General features: G+C 38.9%; 1 protein-coding gene across 1 annotated transcript in view; it reads right to left on the bottom strand.

Moving 5' to 3' along the window:
- sema6cb (semaphorin 6Cb) overlaps nucleotides 1-20,398 on the bottom strand; it is a 150,840-nt gene that overhangs the window by 118,926 nt on the left and 11,516 nt on the right. The window contains exons 2-3 of the mRNA XM_086078394.1: nucleotides 20,114-20,204; nucleotides 9,100-9,196 (exon numbers count right to left, since the gene is read on the bottom strand). The gene's annotated coding sequence lies outside the window, so the exon portion shown is untranslated. The remainder of the gene's footprint in view (nucleotides 1-9,099; nucleotides 9,197-20,113; nucleotides 20,205-20,398) is intronic.

Raw genomic sequence — 20,398 nt, 5'->3', positions numbered from 1 at the left:
ATTCAAACGGGTATAAGAAAAAAAAATGGAGCGCAACACATATATGGTGCGATGTGATGCGCATATGACTACGTCTGGTAAATGTTGCAAATGTAAGGACGGATTAAGTGGCGTATGTAGATGATAGACTGTGATGTGAAACAGTACCGTTCATAAAGATAACTGTCCGTAAATGCCCGCATATATATGCGCGGTCTGATAACAATTTCGTGACGAATATTTAATTCCCTGCGCAATAAAGCGGGTCGTTGTCAAAAGGACATGCCATGTTCATGACTTTACGCTATAGACTATAGGCATATTTATGCAAAAAGTCGCCACAGCGGACTTTATGAATGAGGAAATGAAATGTCGTGTGTGGCAGAAAGGAGGCCGGTACGGGGAAAAACTCGAGGTTCATTGTGAAAAACCTGCCACCGACTCCGTTAGGCTCATTAACTGACCGAGCGCTTAAGTGATTGATTGATTTACATCTTTTCCTCTGGGTACAGTTAGCTCCCTGTCTGAAATGGAAGACGCAGCGTTTCCCACAATTTCAGGGTTTCTTGACTCAGGTTTCTCACTAAACCTGCTTTGTGAAATAGAGCAGGATTGGATGAAAGTTATAGATATCCGAAATACTAATTGTCAATAGGCAGAATTGGAGTTACGGCTAATCAAAATGAAAGTTAAGGATATCTGAAATGCTAATTGTGGATATGCGAAATTCCAATTGTGGAGAGGGAGAACTGGAGTTACAAATATCCAAAATGCTAATCGTGGATAGGAAGAATTAAGTGACGGATATCTTAATTGCTGTTATAAACAACAAACAACACCATCATGTTGGTATGACAGACAAAGTGCGTTCAAGTTATTGTAACAACAAATTACATGTCACAAAATAAGTCGTCATACAACAACAAAGCACCTGTTCATTTTGGCATACCAATAAAGCACACATCTGCGCACTTTGTTGTAATAACACTTTAACCAAGTGGAAGAACATTTGCAAACTTGACATTTGCATGATCATTCTGAATAGAATTATAATGAACGAAGAGCAAACAACAGCGCTCAGGCTGACAGCTCGTCTGCACTCCCACTCACGCTCAACCCCCCACCCCCCCTCCCCCCATCGCTTTTTCAGCTGAGTCAGCGGAATAAATGAAAAACATTTTATAAAGAAAGCTGCCGCCGCCACCGCTAAGCAGATCTTCTTCAAAGGTGGATTAAACCGGCCTGTCGCTCAAATGGCAGCCATGATAGTCTGCAACAAAATGGCCAATCACAACGCACTGGAGTCAGCCAAAGGGGACATATGAGAATTAAATAGTACACCAGAATCACGACAACGGTAGTCCATCACAGTACACGGTTGTAAAATACACACTAGTAGTAGATTATAGTACACCAGAGTAGGCCTCGGTACATATGAGTAATAGAAGTAATAGAACCACAATACACACTGGTACACTATAGTAGACAATAATACACTATAGTACACATTAGTACATGGTGTACACCATAATTCACAATAGCACATCATAGTAGCAATACTAGTCCACCAACAACAGAACACATTAACTCAACACAATATACCCTAGTACACCTGGTATACCTCGGTAGACAAAAGTGAATGCTAGCCACCATAGGAGACAACAGTACACACTAGTACACCACTGTTAGGTGATAATAGTGTGCTGATACACTACAATACTGTACACAAAGGCTTACCATAATGGTAAATGTACACCATAGGACATAATAATTTACAATAGTAGATAATGGTACAATCAATCACTCCATAGTCTACATTAGTAGTAGTACATCACTGTAAGTACACTAAAGCAGTAAACCCTAAAACACCATAATAGACAAGGGTACACACGATTACTCCACGTTGCACACCAGCATGCACACTATCACAATACAGTGCACCCTAGTGACAATGGTACACAATACTACATAATACACACTACAATCTCGGGCAGTATACAGTAGACACGGGGGGATACAAACGAATGAATGAATGAAAGTCTGAAAGCTGATTGGCTGACTGTGTATGGTTTCTGCGCGTCTTACGTTGCGCTAATCAGGTGATTATTATTCATGAGCTTCATTTTTTTTTTCTCCCACAAGGTGTAAATAACTCTTCTCTTCACGACAAGACGTTTGGCACACGGCCGCCAGCTCGACACAAATCTTCACCGCCGCGACGGCTGCGGACGCCCGACTGCAACGAGAGTGCCAGAAAGAGACACAACAGCACTTTTAAGCCTGTTAACGCCTTGTTGTCTTTAGAATAACAACTCCACCCCAGAATCTTTTTTAATCGTATTTAATGTTATTTCCTGATGCATCACTATGCACTCCTTTGCCATTGTATACGCCTTTATCGTGATGGGATCCTTCACTATGGCCATCGTCCTGTAATTTGACACAGTAATTGCTCCCCCTCTTAATCATGACGCACCCCTTTATCTTTGTGTACCTCTTTATCCGCTCACTGCAGCATATCTGGAGTGATCGTGCGTACTACTTCAATGGTACAATTTCTCAGCTCATCCAGCGTTGCAGGAAGCCGAGCTACATAAACCTTGCTCTATAAAGACGTCACAAGCAGTTAGGTCCGGTGGCATTAAAGGCCACTTGAAGAACACCTGATTGTCTTATCCGTCTTAAAAAACTCTTTATAAAGTGATAAATTTGCGAGAGAAAAAACTCAGAAACTTACGAGAAATACGTAGCTATAGTCTAATGTGAGGATTCATTGGTGGTTAATGGGACACTGTTTATGAAATGAAAAGGCAGGATGGAGACGGATTCATTCCTAATTTAAACTTTACTCGTCATACACCGCAGCTAGCGCGACAACACTTCCTGATCAGCTGACTACACACTAACCAATCAGAAGCTAGCATACGTTAGGTAGATGCAAGTGAATGACGGAGAGCAGCAGATTCGACACATCAACTTCGCTACTTGTACAAAAAAAAATACCAAAATGTATGAATGTGTAAATAATAATTCTGGAAACATAAATGTACAAGTAAATATTTATTTTAACAAATTAATTTAAATGCTTAATCTTCAGGGGGTGGACCTTCACAAAGTGAGGCGCCAACGCTTCAAAGTGTGAATGCTTAACATGATATGGTTAAAAGCCATTACTAGCTCCTTATTTGAAAACCCGACCAAAAAGTATTGGCACAAACATCCAAGTCGTACGCTACGTGTATTTCTCGTACGTTTTTTTTCTTGCAAATCTGCCACTTTATAAGTCGCAAATTTGCACGTTTTTTTCTGGGAATATTGCCCCCGCCCGTCGTATGATAACTGAAAAAAAACATCTTACTTATGGCTTACTTATTTTTGATTGTCAGAAGCTGGCTGGAAAGAATAATAATACAATAGTTATCTTTCTGCTGTGATGTTGATGATCGTTGGAGTGATGCAGACTTTAATTACGGCGCATGGCTTTGGAAGAGACTGAAAAAAAAAAAAAAAAAGCCCAACCAGCCATCTTCCCTCTGAAGACGCCAAGGCCGAGACAAACTCTCAAGGCGCTGGATCAAACCGGAACACCCGCAGCAGCTCCGGGCCACATGGAGCGTGAAGGGTCCGCTTCAAGGACGGCACTTCGATAAAAAAAAGTTGCCGCGGGAATTAAGACGGAACGTCAAAGTGTTGGCCGCAACGCTTTCTGGAATCGAAATGCCGGCGGATACACAAATCTTTCTTTCTGTTGCTTGGCTTTCACACATAGAGAATACCGAAAAAAGCTTGTGCATGGCAAAATTTGAACTTGAATTTGAAGAGCAGCATCAAAATCAATAAACTATCATGAAAATGTCATTTTAGGCTAATCCAGGCTACAATAGCTAACCTGCTAACAATGATTTGTCAAAATATTCAAAAAATTTTATGCTGTGTTTGTTATGAAAGTCAGGCCACTTACTTAAAGGAGAGCTAAACTCAACAGTTTTTTTGTGTTAATCTGAGAATGTGAAAAAAATCCAATGCTAATTAGCTTCGCGTTGTCCCTCAGTTTTTTTTTTCCTGCCTTGTTGGCTTCATGTCACCGTGACGACGTAAACATCCATACTATCACCAGGACATGCTTCAGTCCCCACTCGCGACTTGCCTAAAAGCTTGTTATGTCCTAATAGCGTTTGGAAAATACGACATGAATCAAACCTAATGCACAGAGCTAACACCGTGTGTATACTTCACCTCAAGTGTTTTTCTTTTTTGTGTGATACACGCACATGCTCATTATGCTAATGAAGGTGACGCTAAGGTTACATAAACAGGAAGAGATTTGTGTTTATATACATTAACATCAACATGAACTTTTATGGAGACATTTCAGCATTAATGTGAGCGTCATAAAGATACATGAGCGCGGTACGTAGTTTGTTGACCCCCATTAGCATAAAAAAACAACATGAACGTAAATGCCAGTGTCATTAAAAACAACGCAAACACGCTGCTGCGAATTTGCGCTTTAATCTATCAATCCATCATTGGTAAATACAATTCAATGCACGTAGACACACGCATACACAATCGCCACGCCACTGGCTTTTTATTTTGTGTTTACATACATTTGCAATGCGTTAAAATTGTGTTGTACAGGTTATAGATTATATCAAGTGCGGAAAAAGTTTAGAAAAACTTTTTTTTTTTAATATCACAAAAACCTGGTGGTCAAACAGGGGTGTGTAGACTTTTTAGATCCACTGTATGTATTAATGTTGACGTGTGTATTTGTGCGCGCACACATTTGTGTTTATGTACGTCCTGGTCTGCCTGACGCCCTCCAGAATCCTTAGCGGAACATTTGTTACCTTTTCATCCTAGCCTGAATCTTCTTCTTCCCCGTATCGGTGAGGAGGATCGCGGCGGCTCCATCAAATACACAACGCCACCCCAAAAACACCCCCCCCCCCCCCCCTGCCAGGCAGATTTAGAAGACAAAAGCAGGAGGTCTGGTGCGGGGGAAGCGGCGTCTTCTCTTTCAGGCGTCTAATGAGGATAAGAATAAAATATGGAGTCTTTTTCTGGGCGTCTCAGCTCCTTGGGAAGTCTGGCGCGGCTGATAAAAGTGTCGGGAGCTGATGGAGCAGCTTTGCGCGGCCTGGATCGGGGACAAGGGAGAGGACGGGGGGCCCGGAAATAGACAAAGACGCCTCCTCAAGGATGGAGATCAACGGAGAGGGAAAAATGGCCATAAGGTGAACTTTGGAAATCATCTCCTTGAAAAGTTTTCATCACTTCACCATTTTAACAGAAGTCACTTCAATGGTGAAGAAGAAGAAGAAAAAGAAGATTGTCGTTTTTACTTTTCTGAAATAGAACATATTAAATCATCATGTGACTATGTAACAACCAGTAAGTAGCACAATTTGGCTAGCATGCTAACAACAACATAGGTTATTGTGAGCATATGTTTTTTCTTTTGTTTGGGATAACCTGAATAACCTATTATAGCATTGACATAAAGTGACATGTTGATTGGAATCAGCTTGTGTTGCAAAAGGGAATCCTCCAAAACCTGCAGGACTCACCCCTGCTTTAGAGAGACCTACTATGCAACCCTAACCCAGGCTTGAAACACCATTTGAACTAACCTGACCGCATCTTGACAGTTGACGCCCTAATTTGAAACCTAAACTCGGGGTTGAAACCCTACACTCCCTCTTCAAATCACCTGATTCATATGATCAGCACATGAACAATCTCTGCGGAAGACTCATAACGATCCAGATCATTAGACGGAGACAAGGACTGTCCATTCTTGCTCTAACCCTAAACTGAAACCTTACTTTGAAACCCTACCCCTGACTTAAAGCACCTAACTCAAAACCCTATCTTGAAACCCTACTCTTTGTTTGATTCAACTGATTGATTGTGATAGAAGCGTTAAGAAGGTGAACCTTGAACAAAACGGTGCATTTAAGGACTCGGCCAATGACGTCCGCTTTTGTTAGTCTGGTCAGGACATAAAAGCACACGTCCATGGCTGGAGGAGAGCGGCCGCTGATTGAGGCCCCGTGCACGCCTGTGTCCGCTTCGCACGGACAAACCTTTGGACGTCTTTGCGCCGCCCGGGCGTCACGGTAACAGAGCCAGCCACCGCGTCCCGCTCAATGGAGACGTTTCACAGTGACAAACATCCTGGGAACGCGCCGGCATTCGGGATAGAGTCACTTTGGGACAGGCGGGGAGGAAGGGGGGCAGGTTTGGGGGGATGTTGAGTGTCAGAGGGACTGCTGCTGCCCTGTCACGTCCAATTAGACGGACGCCTTCCTCGTTAGCCATGGGTCAAATTCAATTACCCTCACGCTCACCACGCACCGGTTACGCCCCAGGAGGCAGCGCGAGTCTGTGTGTGTGCCTGTGTTTGTGCGTGTGAGAGTGGACAGACATTTACATTATGTGGATGAGTGACGGGACAGAGAGGTGTTTACATTAAGTGTGAATTGAATTGACAGACAAGCGTTATATTATGGTTGATGTGAATGGGAATACAGGTTACATGATATTACAGGAGTGTATATGTGCATCAGGGTATTATAATAGTTTTGGATTTTTCACAATAGTTAGTATAGTTTTTATTTCGTTTTGACTTTTGTTTTTTAATTTCACTTCTTTCTTTTTTTTGTTACTGGTAGTTTTAGAGCAGTTTTGCTTGTTTTTATTTTTTCTAATTTTGCCATTATAGTTAATATAGTTTTCATTTCGTTTTGAGTTTAGTTTTTTAATTTCACTTTTTTTAAAGTTAGCTTTAAAACTTTTTTGTTAGTTTTTATTAGTTTTATTATTTAAAAAAAAAATCATAGTTAGTATAGTTTTTATTTCGTTTTGACCTTTATTTTTTAATTTCACTTTTTTATTTAGCTTTTAGAGCCGTTTTGTTTGTTTTTATTAGTTTTAGTTTCTTACACATAGAGGGATTGTTGATAGTCAAATTTGAAAAAAAATATCTGAATTATACTGCTCATACTGCTTTAAAAAATATCTGATTCATGACACACAAAAATCAGAATTAAGCTGCAGTGTGAATATAGCATCAGAACATTTATTTCAGAAATGCAATATTAATCAAAAAGCCGTGTTTAGACTAGTGGGAGCACATAGAACATATTGTAAAGACAATTTTGGACTTGACTTCCCATTTCAATGTCACTACTGCATGTTTTTACAAAGTACAATATTTTGGATTATCATATGCAGTGCAGCCAGGAGAAACGTTATGAAATGAAGAGAATTGACTGTTGGGAATAAAGCAGCTGTGTTTAAAAAGACAGGTAGAGGTTAAGGTCCTGCTGAAAATCTATTCATTTTCCCAGAGTGCACACGACGAAGATGTTCCCGCTCCGGCCCGGCGGAGGACATTTATTCCACCTCCGCCATGGCATTTTTTCCCCCCCCTCCTGGCCCGTGATAGCGTTTCACAGCAGATTAGAGGACAAAAAAAGGAGTTATGAAGCCGACAGCTGCACCGGCGGGAGATACGGTGCCGGGCGGGAGGCCGGGAAATGGATTCATGCTCCTGACTCTGCGGGTTAACAGCCTGTCGCCGGCCCGCCTTCCTTATCGCCCGGCCCAGATCAATGGCACGGACACCCACAATGCACCTGCGGGACGCTGAAATAAAATCATTATCCCCCCTTTCTCCTAGCGAGACTTCACACCTTCCTAAGCGCACTCGCGCGACCACTCCGGAACTTTCCATCAATGCCAGCACACCGACAAAGCCAGGAAGTGAGGCCAAATGCGGTACTTGTGTTCAACATAACACACATTGCGTTACTTTATGCACTTATTTGACCTGAACTCAGAAATAAGGGCATTATTTCACATGTGAGTGCGTGTGTAAATGAATGCGGTAACGGCCAGACAGATTCAGAGGTTTATATTTTGTGTGTGTGTTATTTGTGTAAGTGAGGTGTGAATGGACATGGACAACCATATATAATATGCTTGGACAGGCAGATGATTACATTTTGTGTGTGTGTGTGAATGGGAAAATAGGGGTTTACATTGTGTGAATAGACATACAGTCTACTAAGTATAATGTGTAAACATACAGGCAGACTCATTTTTTAATGCACTATTAATGAACGCCCCTTCCTTGGAAAGCCTGTACTGGGGGAATTCCAATCGCAACGTAGCAGACACGTCCACGTCAAAATTTAGCAGTCATAAATTTAGCAGTCATGAATTTAATAATAATGTATATATTTGTGGAGACTGGGGTAAAATTGTATTTTACAATTGAAAAAATGTGCAGGATTTCACAAGTTACTTCATGTTAAAGATTAGATAGCTCTTAATATGAAAAGAAAAATGCACTGAGCTATCACCAATGTCTTACAAATGCAATTGTGCCATCTAGAGGCAGAAAATTTTCCTTAAATGACACAAATCAATATCACATTTGTTATTTTACAGTACTGTAGGCCTACATCTTTTTTTATTTTAACTAAACTAAAAACTATATTAATGACGAAAAGATGCAGCCATATTTCTATTAGTTTGACATTTTTTGCCACTTTTATGTTAACAAAAGAATGCAAACTTAAAATATATATATATTATTGTACATTTAGAACAGATAAAGTTAACTATTGAAGTCATGAGATTAATTATGATTAAAAATTGTAATTGCCTGACACCCCTTGTATTCATATAGTGATTAAAAAAGGGGGGATTGATGTTGTACTATGTTACCGGTTCGGTCATTGTTTTCCAAATACCATGAAATAAAAGCCGAAATTCTGAACGTATGTCTCATATTATTATCATCTTTTGATCTGAAACCCAAATAGACAACAAAAACAAAGGTTGCGGTTCCAATCCTTTTGAAGGGGACTGTATGTATTTGTAAACAGGCAAGTGATTGATGGGACAGACAAATGCTTACATTGAGCATGTAGCATGTAAATTGCAATATATGTATGCGTGAACGGACAGACAGACACATGAACAGACATACTGATGATGTGTGAATAGAGAGCGGCACACACATGACCGCTGGTGTACACGTGAAGTCCAATCACAACCACACGCACGTTCTTTCCTGAAGGAAGCAAGGAAAAGGTCACCTACTTGATTGGACGCTGGGACTTCCTATTGGTCTCTACCATGTTGCGCCATTAAATATTAACAATGTCCCTTTCATCATCACACCACCACCAAGAGCCTCCTGCAAACAACCACATGCATTGTGGAATAAAAAGTGCCCTACATTTTCTCTGTAATGTCTTCACAATGTAACGAGATAAGGTCACCATAATGTTGTCATAATACGTCTATAATGGATTAATAATGTTCACATATAATGTCTTCATGTCTCCATAATATTTTCATACATTTATCCATAGTGTTTTCATGAAGTCTCCTTAATTTTCTCACTGTCTTCATGCTTCTAAAATATTTTCATGATTTCATCATGTCTCCATAATGTGTCTGTATAATGTCGTTGCAATATTATTAAGTGTCAATAATGTCTTCAGATTTTAATAATGTCGCCATTAAAAGGTCTCTAAATGTCTCCATAATGTGTCCTGTCTAGCCTTTGTGTGTGCCTTTGCTGCTGTCAAGCTGACCCTTATTGTTATTGCATTGTTTTTATGAAGGTATCGATCCATGGAGGAAGGCGTAAAGTTCACGGAAGTCTACTGCTGCTGCTGTTTCCTTTTACAGACACAAACAGCAGTCACTCTGTCATACATTTAAGGGATACTACATTTTCCGCAGTAAAAAGTTCAACCAGAATTAATTTGATGACTTCATCATTTTTTTAATGTACAATTAATACCTTTAAAAACATGTTTCCACTTGCTGTCGACTGAAGATGACATCACCTGTGCTGAGGAAATAGCTAACAACCAATCACGACTCACCTGTTTTCCGGGTTTGGTCAGCAAACTGAGCCATGATTGGTCGTTGCCTTTTCCTCAACACCGGTGATGTCATCTTCAGTCAACAGCAAGTGTCAAAATTAGTTTTTAAAAGGTATTAATTGTTCATGAAAAATAATAAGTTATCACATTCATTCGTTATCTTTAAAGAGCAAAAAGAAGAAAACAGACAGAGGTGGCAAATCCAGGTCCAGGAAGTAAAAACCCTGCCACAATTTGGCTTTAGCCCCTGATGCTAGCTGGCTATCTAGCTAGCTCCCTAGCAGGTAAACGAGCACCATGGGAGCTACCTAGGGAGCTAGCTAGCGAGCGCCTGAAAGTAAAAACCTGCAGTTTGGCTTTAGCCCCTGATGCTAGCTAACTAGCTAGCTAGCTCCCTAGCAGGTAAATGAACACCATGGGAGCTACCTAGAGAGCTAAAGCCAAACTGTGGTAGGGTTTTTACTTTTTGGACTTGGATTTGCCATCTCTGACAGTCTACACTTGGACTTAAAAAATTTTTTTGACCACAAATACTGTACAAGAGTGTGAAATGTTACATATGAACAAAAATCTCTCTCTGGCCAGCAAGGGGAGCTAAAGTGGAAACAGAGTTTTTCAAAAAGGGTAAAAAGTCAAGCTAAACCATCAGACAAGACACTCAGTCACAGTAAACACACACACAAACACATTTATATACACGTATAGGCTACTGTAAATGCAAAAACGTAAACAAACACACTTTTCTATATAAATACGGACAATTGTAAAATGTGCAACATGAGGACACATCTCCTTTGTGTTCATTTGTCAAAGAGGAAATAGTCTAAGTGTTGTTGTGTTGTGTTGTGGTTGCCACCCGAGGACGACACTCCAATTTTTGCCCCGAAACAGAAGCGACATCATGGCAGCTAGATAAAAAATAGTGTTATTACTGTGCTGTTGTAGTGTTGAAATGAACACAATCATTCACATCATGTCTTCAATTTACCAGTGAGCGCACCTACTGTATTTCATCACAGCAAATGTGTGTGCGTGTGTTACACGCTATCACATCATGATCCACTTTTCAATCAACAGTGAAGCATGAAAATGCTGCAAAATAAATTCAATATCAGTGTGTGAGTATATAAGTGTGTGAGTGTGTGTGTTTCACTTCCTCCTATATATGAAGACTGATGACATGCGCTTGTTGATGCACATCCGTTATAATGTGCACATACAGATTGATGTATACGTGACACGGAATTCGTACTTCATGTACAAATGCAGCATTTGGAGCGAATTGTTGTGCAGTGACATCAAATAACGACCACGCTGCCAAGCTAAAGAGCGCTAACGTGAGCTGCAAGGACATGGCGGCGACATGGCGGCGTGGCTCGCGGCCATGTTTGGCACATGGTAAGCGTCTGCCGCATCCCCGGCACATTGCTGGCACGCCATTGACGTTTTATCTCCCGCACACTAGACAGGACAGGACAGGACGCTCATACGGGATTACTATTGTTGTACAGTGAACCCACGTTTATCTCGTGGGATATGTTGCAGACCCACAAGACCCATCATTTTTGTTGTTGTTTTACCCTTACAACATGATTTAAATACATTTAACTGTAATATTACATATTTAAGTTGATTTGAAAAAATATATAATTAAGGATAGTAATCCCCCCTCTAGTGCGTGGTTACTATTTCATACCACGCCAGGCAATAAGTGAAATACACTAGTACAATACTCCACAGGCATGTTTTATAATATTTACAGCTCTTACTTTTTTTTTTTTTTTTTTTAAAGGTCTTTAATTATATAGCCACAACACTGACAATAAGATTTGGTATTGGAAAAAAATGTCATTGTGGAAAAAGCTGCATTGACGTATTGTATTATGATGTCTTTTTCAATGCCAATCTGCAGTTGTTTTTTTACACTTTTTTTTCGTGTCGTGTTTTCAGTTCCAACTCTCATGTTTTCAGTTTCACTTGTCTTTTTTTCCAGTTTCAACCATTTGGCAGTGTTTTAAGATGTGTGTGTGTGGGGGGGGGGGGGGGGGTTGTGGCAACATGGCGGGCCTTAGGAAATACGTTTTCCAGGAATGACGTGAATGATCAAAATGTTTGTCACATTCAATCTAATTCACAGAGCGTCACTAAGCACAAAATATTAGTGTCACTGTTGCGCAGAAAATGTATCTTTTCACAAACAGCTTGTTATTTTCCCATTATAGCTTGGTGTCACTCAAATTACCCAGTTTCAAATGGTGATAACTAAAGAACGGAATAAGGTAGAATCATACTCTTTTTTTTTTCTAATGAGAGAATGGAATCCAATCTTTCATATGGTTTATGTAGTCATAGCACATATTCTGTTTGCCCTGAAAGTTGAGTGAAAATGTTCAAAATCGGGTTGTCTTTTTGGATAACTTTTGGCAGTAAAATAGTTAAATGCACCCAATAAATGTGAATTAGCAGGAGCCACGATAGAGGCCCCATGCAGTGAGACAAACAACGGACGCCAGCCAATGGGCAACGTCGAGTTTACTGACGCTAAAATGCTAACATGGTTTTGAAACGTGTCAGGAAAAACGCACGCAAACGAGAACCTGCAACATGAGATTCGAACCCACAACCTCTTGGCTGCGAGGTAGACAGCTGAGCACTCGTGCGCCGTGCAGCCCTCACGTCCAACATGAGGTCAAATCATTTTTTCACTTCACAACTACTGTATTATTATTCTTTGGCAGAGGAAGAACACTATTGATTTGATCGGATTCTCCTGTGTGAGCTTTTACATTCACGCCGTCTCCTGTGACCTTTAAAATGTGCGCGTGCGTGTCTGTGTGTGCGTGTGTTGCATGAGAGAGAGAGTGTGTATTGTTGCTGAAATTGGATTAGTGTCACCTGTGATGAGGCGAAGGGGCCAAAGCGGGAAAAGTATTAGAAGAGGAAGCGGCTATTCCCTCCCTTCCATCCCCGCCCCCACTTCAATCCCCCCCCCCCAATAATTTCATTTGGGCGTCCGCGCTGAATACATAACGCCGTTATGGAGCCGACTCCACTTAATGGAATATTTATATGCACGCTTCCTTCCTGTGCAAAAACGCTGGCTGGCTTGCTTCACTTTCCTTTTAAGCCGCCACAGAAGCGCAGAAGAAGGTAGTGGGACTCACGTGTTAGCATGCTGATAGCTAACACCTTGTCACATGCACAAATGCAGTGCAGTCAACACTCGCCATTTTACGTAACTACGATTGGCTGAAGAAGACATCGAGAGGCGCCTTTCCAAGTATTTTTGTACTATTCTTTAACACTATAAGATGGCGCCCAAATGATCGGCTCCTTATAAATCAAACCATACAAAAAATATATTAAAATATATTTTTGGGGAAATATATAATTACTTTTTGGGGGGAAATATATAACTTTTTTTCCCCCTGAAATGTACGACATGTATCAGTAAACGTGCACTTTTTGTCCCCCCCTCCCCCCAGAAAAAAACAGATTTTTATGGAAATATGCAGCTTTTTCCAGCAAATATTTTTCGAAATAACCAACTTTTACTAGTCATAAAACGTTTTCAGAACTATGCGAAATAAAGAAATATATGCAGTATTTTGAAATGTAAATCTTTCTTCAGAAATATGACTTTTACAGAAATATTTACATTTTTAATATATGACATCTTTCAGAAATGTGACTCTTTTTTGATATATGACTTCCTTCAAGAATTATTTTTTTTTTTCCTACAGAAAATATACAATGTTGTTTTTTAAGCAATATACAACTTTCTGGAACTATATTCCAGAAATATAACCTACCACTTGTTTCAGAAAAAAAATAATGTTTTTCAAAAACACAAATTCTTCCAAAAACATACAACACTTTTTTTTTATTTGTCTTTTTGGGAAAGATGCTGAAATTGTTAATTTTTCGGTAAATATTTTTTTTTTTATGAATATTAAACTTTTTCTGATTTCTTTTTTTTCTTCAGAAAAATTGTCATTTTTTAACTTAATAAAAATAACTGATATATACGAAAGAGGATTTGGGACAGTTAAAGAGAAAAAAAACCTAATCCTCTTCCGTAGATATATGAGTATACTAACTTTTCCTTCAGAAATACTATACGACTTATTTTGAAATATAGTCCTATATGTAACTTTATTTGGGTTACTTACATCCTTGTGTGCTAATTGTATATGATCACTTCACTAGCACTTATTAGCAGCAGTTAGCATTAGGACATTAGTTAACAGTTTCTAATTTGCATTTACTGAACGTTGCATGTCACCATATCAGGCCCCGCCTCTCAAAGGCACATGCACATACACAAATACTGCAACATGGACAGAATTTTCTATAAATTTTAGGCTTGGAATTTGCTTTTTGTGTTCAAACACATTTACAATGTTTGTGTGCGTGTGATAAGTTTAGAACAAATTTTCCCCATCTCCTATTGGCCAATTTGTGCTTTTAGCTGCAGGTCGTGAACCCGAACCTCAGCCAACAGCTGCCGTTGACTGTAATGTATTTTTTAAATTCTAGTACAATGCACACACGCACACACACACACACACACACACACATGCAGCAGCTGAGCTGAGAGGGAAGCAGCCAAGATAACGATGCTGTCAGGTGGGGAGGGTTTGGGGGGCTGTGATGGGGTGGGAGGGGGCCCGTGGGGAGGTGGGGGGGGGGTGTAGATGGCGAACCCACAGAGGAGCAATAAATGCAACCCAAAGAGCACCCAACTCGTTAGCATTCAGCTAGCGTAGCCCCCGCAGCCGTTGTGTGAACCAATGAGGAGGCGGTGGCGGCACCGGGGGACTGTAATGGACTGTCTGAATGTGTATGTCTACGTGTGTGTGTGCGTGCGTGTGTGTGCGTGTGTGTGTGTGCGCGAAACGTCAGAATGTGCACGTCAACTGGAAGAGCCAAAGACTTTTAGAATGAAAAGGAGAAAATAGTATTTCCTAAACAAATAAAAGACCATCAGAGCGAAATGGGAATAGATGCCTTCAAACACACAAGATTATGTGTGTGTGTGTGTGTGTGTGCGTGTGTGTGCGTGCGGAGGTGAGGTGTAAATATGTTTTCAATCAGAGATTTCATTTCACTTTCTTCACTGCAGCCAAAAGATGAATACTTTTATCAATTGGATGTGAGGGTTAAAGGAGGGTTGCATGATTGCGCTTTTTTTTTTTCATTCGTTTTTTTATATATCTTGAAGACTAAATGTTTGCTTGGCTTTATTTTTTTTTTATTTATGGCATGTACTGTGGTACTTAGGAAACCCTAAAAGTCACAAAATAAATAAATAAATAAACTTAAATGTATGTTTAGCTTGATTTAGATTTTTTACTTTAAAACGTGCAATTAAAAATTTTGGTTTGCGTAAAAAAAAATTTGCTAAAGAGAAGAAAATGAGAGATTTTTGTATTTATTTTTTACTATTGTAAAATCTCCATAGAGATTTTAAACACTTTTGGGGGGGTTTCTTGAACTTTCTTAAATATATATGATTGACATTTACTTAATTTTAGTTAATAAAGACGTAAAAATATACAGTACATATATGTAATTTTTTTATGTAGCTGCTTTTATTTTATATCCTTAAAACAATGCATTAAAATTCATTTTTATAAATTCATCTGTCTTATTTTTTTCTAGTACACTACAGAATTTTTTTTTTAGAAAATTCATGTTTGACTTAATATTCTTTTTTTTAATAAATAAAAATTATGACAATTACTTTTGGCTTAATTTGTTTTAATAGATAAATGTCAACAGATTTACATTTTTATTTAATTAAAAAATGTTTTCTGTGTGTAATCTATTATGTTTGGCATTTATGTTTTGTTTAATTTTCATTTTTTGCTCAAGAAAACAGTATAAAAAAATTACATTTGTATTATTATTATGAAATTTTTTTTAAATGTAAAAATTCAAAATGTTAAAATTTGGATCAATGTTTTGGAATGAATAAACGAAATAAAAATATACATTTTGATATTTCTGTTTGGCTACTGTTTTTTTTTCTTTTCTTTTTTTTTTAAGTGAATTTGTTCAGTATTTGTTTAATTAAAACAAAACAAAAATTAGTCCAATAGTGTTACTTCACTGTCCTGAATTAAATATTTTTTTTAAATGAATGAGAACAATGCTGAATTGTGAGTTTTAACAGTTTTTAACATTCTAAGCGACACTGTAAAAAAAAAAAAAAGAAGGTAATTAACAGAATTTAACTTTTTATTTTGCAGTTTCTTTCTGTATTTTAAAAATATGATTTAATTTACAAAAATAAACTCAGATTTTACATGTCAACTGTAAAATAACATTAAATCACTGCAACTTTAAAAACACACAATATTTTTGTTCTTTTACAAGAAAAAAACTCTATTAGAAAAACCTACATATATTGATTGTTAAAATACGTTCACAAATGTATCATAATTTCACAAATATTTGTCTGTTATTTAATGGAATAAAATGTAAAACCCCAAAAATTATATATACTGAGAAATTAACAGTAAACATTTTTAATTTTACCATAACTTCTTGGTGAATCGAAAAAAAAATTTAAGTTAAAATAACAAAATTTTTTGTAATTAGTCCTATAGATGGTAGCATTAATTGTATTAACATTTATTTTGAAAGGACATCTAATGAGACATACACTGTAAAAAAAAGAAAAAAAGAAACGGTAGTATTACTTTCTCGTAAAACCCTCCTCGGTAAATTTCCGGCAGCTGGGGCGCCAGAAAAATACTGTAAAATAACAGAAAATTACCGTTTTTTTAACGAGAAAGTAATTTTCTGTTATTTCACAGTATTTTTCTGGCGCCCCAGATGCCGGAAATTTACTGTTATTCTACGATTCTCTTTTTTCTTTTTACAGTGAGTAGTTGCTCCGCCAGCATTTTCTCCTTTAAAAAGCAGAACCACATATGGGTAAAAAATGATTTATTTGCAGCTTATCCCACTGTTTGAATTACAGCAAGCAGAAACACTATCAGTGTTGGTACAGGAGCTTCTTGGTATCAGACGCGATAACGGCGTCAGCGGATAAGCGGCGAAAAAGATCCACCTGCGTGACGATGACAACGACTGACTCAGCGGGTCGCGCTAATGAAGGTGGTGGCTGCCTTTGGCACATTGTTATCTCTGCGTGGTTCCGCCACCGCTCAGAGGTGTCGGGGCGCCGCCGAGTGTCACCACCACGGGCCGCTAACAAACGAAATCTACCGATGAGGTGGGAAGAAGAGGTGAGAGAACGCGCTAGGCCATTAGCCTCATTAGCACATTCGAGTCCACGTCGACACCGAGGCCTCGTACAGAGCGACGTGACCTTGTTTGCGCATTACATACTGTACTTACAGTATAATGTCGACATGATGTGGGTGTACACTGTACAGGAAGTAAAAATACATACACTACTCGTGAACTTTCTGTGACTCTTCCGGTTTCGCTGTTGCAACCAGCCTGGTAGGAATAAAAGCTTTGAGGCCTCTTCACTCTCAGAACATCCTGTCAGAAGCCTCGCCATAGCAAGCTAACAAACTAAAATCATTTCCTGAGCGCTGAAGGAAGAAGTATTTGGGAACTTACGGAAAAAAGCTAAAAGAAGTTAACAAGCTAAAATGACCAAACTGAAGCACTAAGGACATGCTCAGACACTAACGTCTCTCTGAATGCTTTAAGGAGAAGCGAACATGCTAAGGTAGTTCTTGGGGTGCTAAAAACAGAAATGTCTCTCAGAGCGCTAAAAGAAGCTATTAAGTTAAATTAGAGTGCTAAAAGGAGACACTAACACACTAATATGACCAAACTGAAGTGTTTGGAACAGATGCTAACATGCTAAGATGCCTCTCAATGTGCTTAAATGACATAACATTCTAAAATGTCTCTTAGAGTGCTAAAAGGAGACGCTAAAAAGCTAAATTGCTCCCTCGACCAGTAAAATCAGAAGCTAAAAACTAAAAAGTCTCTTGGATCATGACAAGCTTTTCACTAGTGGCAAACTCACCGACTATTTTTTTTAGATCATAGTTTGAGGTAAACCGTATTTAAGTGTAAACTATAAATACAATTATACCTTGACTTACGAGTGCCCCAACTAACAAGTGATTTGAGTTTTGAGCTGTAACTTGGTCGTTATTTTTGAAAGTCTAGTCGGAATGAAGTAGGGGAAAAAAACAACAGTGTTAAGATACCGTTAGACCTTTGCAGGCGGGCAAGGAGAGCCACGATCGCTGATGCACTTTCAGGTCGTTTGTTGGACGAGGCAAACATTCGCAAGGAGCATAGAGAGCGACGGACTCTGACTTTTGGTTTCATTACACTTTATAAGACCAGTTTATTATTTTACATTCTAATTGCCTGGGTTCACTGTACATGAGTGTGTGTGCGCACATGTGCGTGTGTGTGTAAAATGCACATTTTGCTACGTGTTATAGCCCCTCACATACGTATTGTTGCCAAAAGGTCACTCTCACTCTTCTTGTTCTCCTTCACACATTTAACTCGTACCTTCCTCTACAGACACAACAAACAAGCCATGCCAACGGTGCCCCCTAGTGGAGCCCCAACACGTAAACACTAGTGTGCATTTACACTGCGGGTCCGAGTGTCTAAATACGCAGCTAGATTTTCAATTCAGTGCGAATACTGTTGGATTCAATATGGTAAAGTTGTATTCAAGAGGAAAATATAATGCAATGGGTTTCGTGTTGTCATAATAGAATGCAGATGAATTTGCAAGTACTATTAATGTGGCGTTTCCGTCACCGATATGACTCTCCAGTAAAAGATGATTCAATATGCATCGCAATATATTTTAAAATGGAATGATTCGATTCAATCCGATTCCATGCACTCACGGCTTTTAAATCAAAACCAATGTTCTCATTCAAATCAAAGTTACATCGCATTTTGTTGACCTGTGTTGCGACTCAGTGAGCTACTATTAAAAGTAATGCAAATGAGTTAGTTCTATGGATTTGTTTGCCATTCAAACTAAATAAAATGAATTTGTAATATGAAGTAGTGCTTGCTACAGTTTTTTTTTTTTACACAAAGTGTGCCTAATACACAATGCGAATAACATTTAATAGAAAATGTGCGTTTCAAAGACACTCATTGATCTCACAGAGAATATTCAGTTCATAGGAAACGTGCAATTTGAAGTCACTCATATTTGATAGAAAATGTGCACAAAAACACTGCTAAACATTTTATGTCAAATGTGCAGTTTAAAGATACAAATTCAAATTTGACTAACGTTTGACAAAAAATGTGTAGTTTAAAGTCACTTATAAATATTTGATTAGGTCGTTTTAAATTGACATGTGATAGAAAAAGTGCAGTCCAAAGTTGTTTAATTCATATTTAATTCAATATGCACCGTTTTAATGAAATTTTAATAGAGAGCATTATTCCGACCGGGAGGTTGGAATTATAACAGGTTAAAGACCGTAGTTAACATTTCATAGAGGCTGTTTAGTCTGAAATGACTATGTTACATAGTTACATAGTTATTCAGTCAGTTAGGCAGGCAGCTAGTAGTTACCATTAATTTAGTCAGTCATTCAATAATGTAGTCACTCAGCTACTCGATCAGTTAGTTAATCACTGTCAGTCAGTCAGTCAGTCATTTAAATATTTTGGTTACTAATTTAGTCAGTCAGCTAGTCAGTCAGGTAATGAGTCAGTCATTTAGTTAGTTCCTCACTCAGTCCTACTCACTCACTCACTCACTTAATTTACAATTAATTAGTTTGATAGTGAGTAACTGATGTGGGTAGCTAGTAAGTCATTGAGTATAATCAGTTATTTAATTAGTCAGTCACTAATAGTTAGTCTTTTAGATAATCTAGCTAGAAAGTCACTCACAGTTAAATCATCAGTCAGTCAGCCATTAATCATTGTTCGTCACAAATTTATAGTCAGTCAGCAGATGAATACGTCAGAAATTTGGTTACTCACTCACTTAGTTACTAATTAGACAGTCAATCAGACAACTAGTTCATCAGTCACTCGGTTACTTAGTCTTATGTAGTCTGTTTAACTTCACGAGTGAAGACGTGATTGTGCTGGGCAACGTGTCGAAGTGGATTTGCGTTGTTTGGCAGCTGCCACAAACACACGTCACTTGGTCTATTTGGGACCTGCTCACCTGTTGACCTGACAGTCAAGTGTCTGCGTGCGTGTTGGAGAGTGAGTACCTGTCATGTGCAGGTGGTCTTGGCGAGCGGCGGTCTGCGCTGAGGTTTAGCCTCACACACTCACAGCCTTAGACTACACACGGCTGCGCCTCTGCAAGTAAGAAGACTTTTGTCAGACGCTTCGTTTTCTGATCTGTTTTTTGAGCCGCTTAATCGCTGCTGAGAATCCACTTGGACCAAATAGTCTTCCACCACTTTGGTGTCAGCTTCATTGTTTTTTTTCCCCACCCCACACTCCAAATGGTGCAGTTTTGAACCTGTGGCTGAGGCTTTCGTAAGGTTGGC

Source organism: Leptonotus elevatus, chromosome 6 (assembly GCF_054856555.1).
Source record: "Leptonotus elevatus isolate MCC_2025b chromosome 6, RoL_Lele_1.0, whole genome shotgun sequence".
Classification (NCBI taxonomy): Eukaryota; Metazoa; Chordata; class Actinopteri; order Syngnathiformes; family Syngnathidae; genus Leptonotus; species Leptonotus elevatus.
The sequence above is the reverse complement of the archived record's forward strand: the minus strand, read 5'-3'. Positions and strand labels throughout refer to the sequence as shown.